At 46.8% G+C, this 5631-nt stretch overlaps 1 long non-coding RNA gene across 1 annotated transcript; it reads right to left on the minus strand.

The window, feature by feature from the left end:
* Positions 1–3045: 3045 nt before the first annotated feature.
* LOC136356361 (uncharacterized) lies at positions 3046–5334 on the minus strand. Its single transcript, XR_010741099.1, has 3 exons — positions 4718–5334; positions 4361–4441; positions 3046–3224 (listed from the first exon to the last, which is right to left on the minus strand). It is a non-coding gene; the product is annotated as an uncharacterized lncRNA (long non-coding RNA).
* Positions 5335–5631: the final 297 nt, after the last annotated feature.

The following is a 5631-nucleotide window of genomic DNA, read 5'->3' on the forward strand; positions in this document are numbered from 1 at the left end:
GGAAACCCAAATTCGAGTGCTTAATAATTCATATGCAATTTGGTTGCAATCTATCTTGTTCTTGCTTGTGTTCTTCGATTCGCATGCAGGGATTAGCCTTCTCGGCGAGGTCAACCGGGTTTTGGCTCGGTTGATAACCAGAGGAGATGTGGTGCTGCGATTGCAGGGCTCAGTAGCGTGTTCGTTCAGAAGCCGGATCGAGTTGTGTCGCGACTTCGCCCAAATCGACTGTTTATCAATACCTATCGGAAGATCGGGACCTAACTCCCACATCATCCAGAGTGGCTCGCAAATCCAGTAATAGTACGCAAAGCCAACAGGAAGTGGAGGATGTGCGTCGACTTCACCGATCTCAACAAGGCGTGCCCCAAAGAACACTTCCCTCTTCCTCGAATAGAACAATTGGTGGATTCAACAGCTGGTTGTGAGCTGTTAAGCTTTCTTGACGCTTACTCCGGCTACCACCAAATCAGCATGGCAAAAGAGGATGAGGAGAAGACAGTGTTCATCACGCCTTTTGGTGTATTCTGTTATACCAAGATGCCATTTGGATTAATAAGCGTAGGAAACACATATCAGCGCGGGATCCAGGGAGCACTCGGTACTCAGCTTGGACTAAACATCGAGGCATACGTAGACGACATCGTTGTCAAGACCAAGAAGAGCGACTCACTAATCGACGACCGCAGGAAAACGTTCGACAACCTCAGAAGATACCAAATGAAGCTCAACCCGGAGAAATGTACATTCAGAGTACCGTCAGGAAAGCTTCTCGGTTTCTTGGTTTCAGGACGAGGAATCGAGGCAAATCCTGAGAAGATCAAGGCGATCGAGAACATGAAGTCGCCCACAAGGCTCAAGGAGTCAAGCGGCTGACAGGATGCATGGCTTCACTAAGCCGATTCGTCGCAAGGATGGGAGAACGAAGACAGCCCTTCTTACCCCTGCTCAGGAAGCAGGACAAATTCGTGTCGAACCAAGAAGCCGAGAACGCATTTATCGTGCTCAAGCACTACTTGTCAAATCCCCCTGTAGTCGTTGCTCCTCGCATCAATGAAGAATTATTCCTGTATATTACTGCCACGCCTTATTCTGTGAGTATGGTTATCGTCGTAGAGAGGGAAAAAGTACAACATCCCGTGTACTGCATAAGCGAGGCCCTCCACGACGCAAAAATTAGATACCCACAGATCCAAAAATTACTCTATCTTCCAGGCTCACAAGGTCACCGTTGTCTCCTCCTTCCCTTTGGGTGAAGTCGTTAGGAATAAAGACGTGGTCGGCTGAATTGCCAAATGGGTAGTCGAGCTATGCCAATTTCATGTCCACTTCGTGCCTAGAACAGCCATTAAGTTACAGGTCCTCGCCGACTTCGTAGCCGACTAGACTATCCCAGAGGACATACCAGCTGCCCAAACGGACAACGAAACCTGGACCATTGCATTCGACGGAGCACTGAACAGCAAAGGAGCAGGTGCTCGATTCATCTTGACATCCCCCACAGGAGACCAATTCAAGCATGCAATCCATCTAAACATCCGGGCAACAAACAACACGGCCGAGTACGAAGGACTACTCGCAGGGATAAAAGCAGAAGCCGCACTTGGTGTCAAGCGACTAATCGTGAAGGGAGACTCCGAGTTGGTCGCGAACCAAGTACACAAAGACTACAAGTGCTCCAGCCCCGAGTTAGCCAAATATCTTGCCGAGGTCAGAAAATTGGAACGCAAGTTCGACGGGATCGAAGTTCGGCATGTCTATCGAAAAGACAACATAAACCAGACAACCTCGCACGACACGCTTCCAGGCGAGAACCGCTTGAGCCCAGAACGTTCTTGGACGTCCTGTCAAAACCATCCGTCAAGGACACGCACGACGAAAGCACCTCAGCCAATACCAGCATCCCGCGGGGGGCTACAGAGGTCACAAACGTCGTTGCGAAGATAGAGACAACGGACGACTGGCATACTCCGCTAATCAGATTCTTGGAGTCAGATGAGCTGCCGGACGACGACACAGAGGCTGAGAAACTATACCGTCAGGCCAAGATATATTGTATGATCGGCAACGATTTATACAAAAAGGCCCCGAACAGAATCCTCCTCAAGTGCGTATCATCCGACGACGGAAAAGCTCTTCTCCTTGACATCAACGCAGGCATTTGCGGATCTCACGCCGGCGCGCGTACTCTGGTCGAAAAAGCTTTCAGACAAGGTTTTTTCTGGCCAACTGCTCTCAAAGACGCATGTGAAATAGTGCAACAATGTGAAGCTTGTCAGTTCTTCAGTAAACAAACCAAGTTGCCAGCACAAGCGCTCTAGACTATCCCTTTGACATGGCCGTTCTCGTGCTAGGGGCTCGATATACTCGGGCCATTCCCACGAGGACAAGGGGGCTACAAATTCCTGTTCGTGGCGATCGACAAATTCACCAAGTGGATTGAAGCAGAGCCGACAAGAGAAATTAAAGCCGACAATGCCATAAAATTCATCAAGGGGAGATTCTGCAGATACGGGTTGCCTCACCGCATCCTCATGGACAACAGATCCCAGTTCACCAGCAGTGATTTCCAAGATTACTGCATTGAACTCGGGGTCAAAATCTGCTTCGCCTCAGTGTCCCATCCTCAGAGCAATGGACAAGTCGAGCGGGCCAACGCAATAGTACTACAAGGGATCAAAACTCGCATCCACGATAGGCTTATGGCCTATGTCAAAAAGTGGGTTGAAGAACTCCCATCAGTTCTATGGGCCGTACGAACCACGCCGACTATATCCAACAAGGAAACACCTTTCTTCCTCGTATACGGATCTGAAGCTCTGCTCCCAACGGAGTTACGACATTAGAGTACACGCGTACAGAAGTATATTGACAAGGAACAGGACGAAAGGCGAAGCGACGATGTAAATCTTCTCGAGGAACATCGTGAACGAGTTGCCATCCGAGCAGCTGCAGACCAGCAGGCCCTACTGTCACGCCCGGAAATTCACTAGTAATTTCCGAACTTATTTGTGCACAAAATCCTCATCCAGGAATCAGCCGAGGTACACAAACTGACAATTTAATATACAAATCCATCATAATAACAGCGTTACATACTTACAAAAGAAAAGAAAAACAGCGGCGGAATTAACGGTCTAGCGATGGCTTCAGCTCCACTCCCACAGGCAGCTCAACTGGGGTATAAACCAAACGTCTTCTCCTTCTGGATCTTTTTTCTTCAACTGAGATTAATTGATTATTGCAAGGTGAGTACATGAAATACTCCGCAAGCCACACAATAAATATGCAAGTGCACAAGGATACCAAAGGATGGCATAATATAGGCTCATTTGCAAAAGCAGCATTTAGCAAACATTTAAGAGTAGTAAAACAGTAGAGTAATTAATCATCAATTTTAATCAACACTGAACAACACACCCATGCTGCTCAGGCCCAACCATTCTTAACAACCATACCCGGTTGTACAGATCTAACTCCAAACCAGGAGCTAAGCAAATTATTACCAATTATAGCATCAATAATTATTGTGAGAGGTGTCAGACTAATCGCGAAAAACATTGCTCAACCCGCCCATGACCGCGGGCATAGCTATTCGAATAGTTTTACCCTGGCCAGAGGTGTACCACTGTACCCACAAGACACAGCCTCAACATCATGTCTACCATGCGTCGCGATACTGGAAAGTACCCGAATAGAGGTTGTGACAATACCCTCTGCACAACACAAGTCACCACAGTACACCATTCCTGGATCACAATCACCCCCTCTATAAATATAACCAGAGACATGGACTCCCCAGCGACCCCCACGGACTTCTCGCCGCTTCTCAGTCTGGCACCCCGTAATGAACCATGCTATACAAAAGGTAAAGCTGTTGCCCACGCTGGCTTGTGGTTGGTACGGTTAATGTCTCACAACAGTAGCTCGCGAACCGGTCCTTAATTATCATGAGCACGACCTTCAAAACCATGTACTCACAACTCACCATTGACAAGTTTTAATTATCAATTAATTATCATAACACGATTAACCATCGTAAGCTACCATTAAATATAATCATAAGTGATAGTGTAACATTAGTTATCCTAATCATGTGCTAATGTTTCTAAGTATGGCTAAGCAATTATATATATACAGCATTTAGCTGAACCAAACCAATATATAAGGTTCAAGCTAATCAATTTATTACCCAAGATATCAAGGAATAGGGTATTCAATGCAAATTGGCCATAACAAAGGAATAGATTCACACCACCCGGTGACATTCAAAAATAAATGGACAGTTGAAATAAATAGATAATTTAAATATGGAATCAACATGCTCAAAGGAATTATGTTTAGAATCTGTGTGACTTGCCTTGCAATAATCGGTCTTCAATTAGTCTTCTTGAACACTTCCGACGCACTCACGAACCTTCGCAACGACGGAAACGACAAACTAACACGCAAAATGAAAAAAAAGACTACTAAAACCCAAATAAACAGTACATAAAAATAAATAACATGTAGATCATGATTTTAGATGAATTTAGAGACTTGAACCACTTAATTCCGACTTCATATGAATTAGTTATGAATTTTACAAGATAAATCTAATTTTAGCCTTGCACAGAAAAGGATTAACGATGTCATGACGACATCACTGCCGGCGATGGAGGGTTTGGGCGGCCAAACCGAGGGTACCAGAAGAAAGAGCACGATGAGGGGAACTCACTGAGGGGCGGCACCACGAAGGACGACGATGAAAAACGGCCGGCGACAAGATTGAGGCGGTGGCGAGATCGGCATGACGGCGTCGGCGGCGCTACGGCGGGCTTCGCCTTCGGCCGAGTGGTGGATGGTGTGCAGCTCCTCCTCGCGAACCTGATGGTGGCGACAGCGACCGGAGAAGGCGGCTGCAAAGGCGGTTGAAAACGCGGCGCGGCGCGGCTGGGAACTCGGCGGCGACGGCGGCGCTAGGACAGACGCGGCTAGGGCGCTACGGCCAACGGCGAGCTCGGGAGAGGGTGGCAAACGAAGGAGGAGAGGGAGAGGACTCTATTTATAGCCACTGGAGAGAGAGATCGGGCTTGGAACGTAAGGAATCGCGCTTGGAAAACCTAGGGTTTGGTGAAGAGATAAACTCGAAAACGAATCCAAATTCGCGTCGAATTCAAAGGGATAAAATCGGATTTTTGGGGGAAGAGATAGAGGAGGATAAGGGAAACAAATCCCCTCAACTAATTTTCGGAATACACGAGAGATAAGGCCAGATTCGGAGGAGAAAAACCGAGCCAACTCGGTCTCAGTTCGGCTGTCCTGAGGTTAAAGATGAACAGTAGCGAGGGACGTAAAGCACACTTTCTCTGTGAGCTTCCTTTACTAGGCCGGATTGAAGGAGGAACCTGAAATGGACTTCGGAGGAGGGATAAGGCCAGCCGAAAGGGAGAATGGGCCGAGAACTAAAGGTGAACCTTTCCAGTTTTGGCCCAAAAACGAAAAGGAGATTTTAATTACTTTTCTAATTAAATTAATCACTGAAATGATCCTTGGGTTGTTAAAAATACTTCTATTGCTCAAATAATTTCAAGAAAAATCCTGAATGTACTTGAACACTATAAGTATTTAAGAAAATTATAAGCAGACCAT

This window comes from Oryza sativa, chromosome 4 (assembly GCF_034140825.1).
Source record: "Oryza sativa Japonica Group chromosome 4, ASM3414082v1".
In the NCBI taxonomy this organism is placed as follows: Eukaryota; Viridiplantae; Streptophyta; class Magnoliopsida; order Poales; family Poaceae; genus Oryza; species Oryza sativa.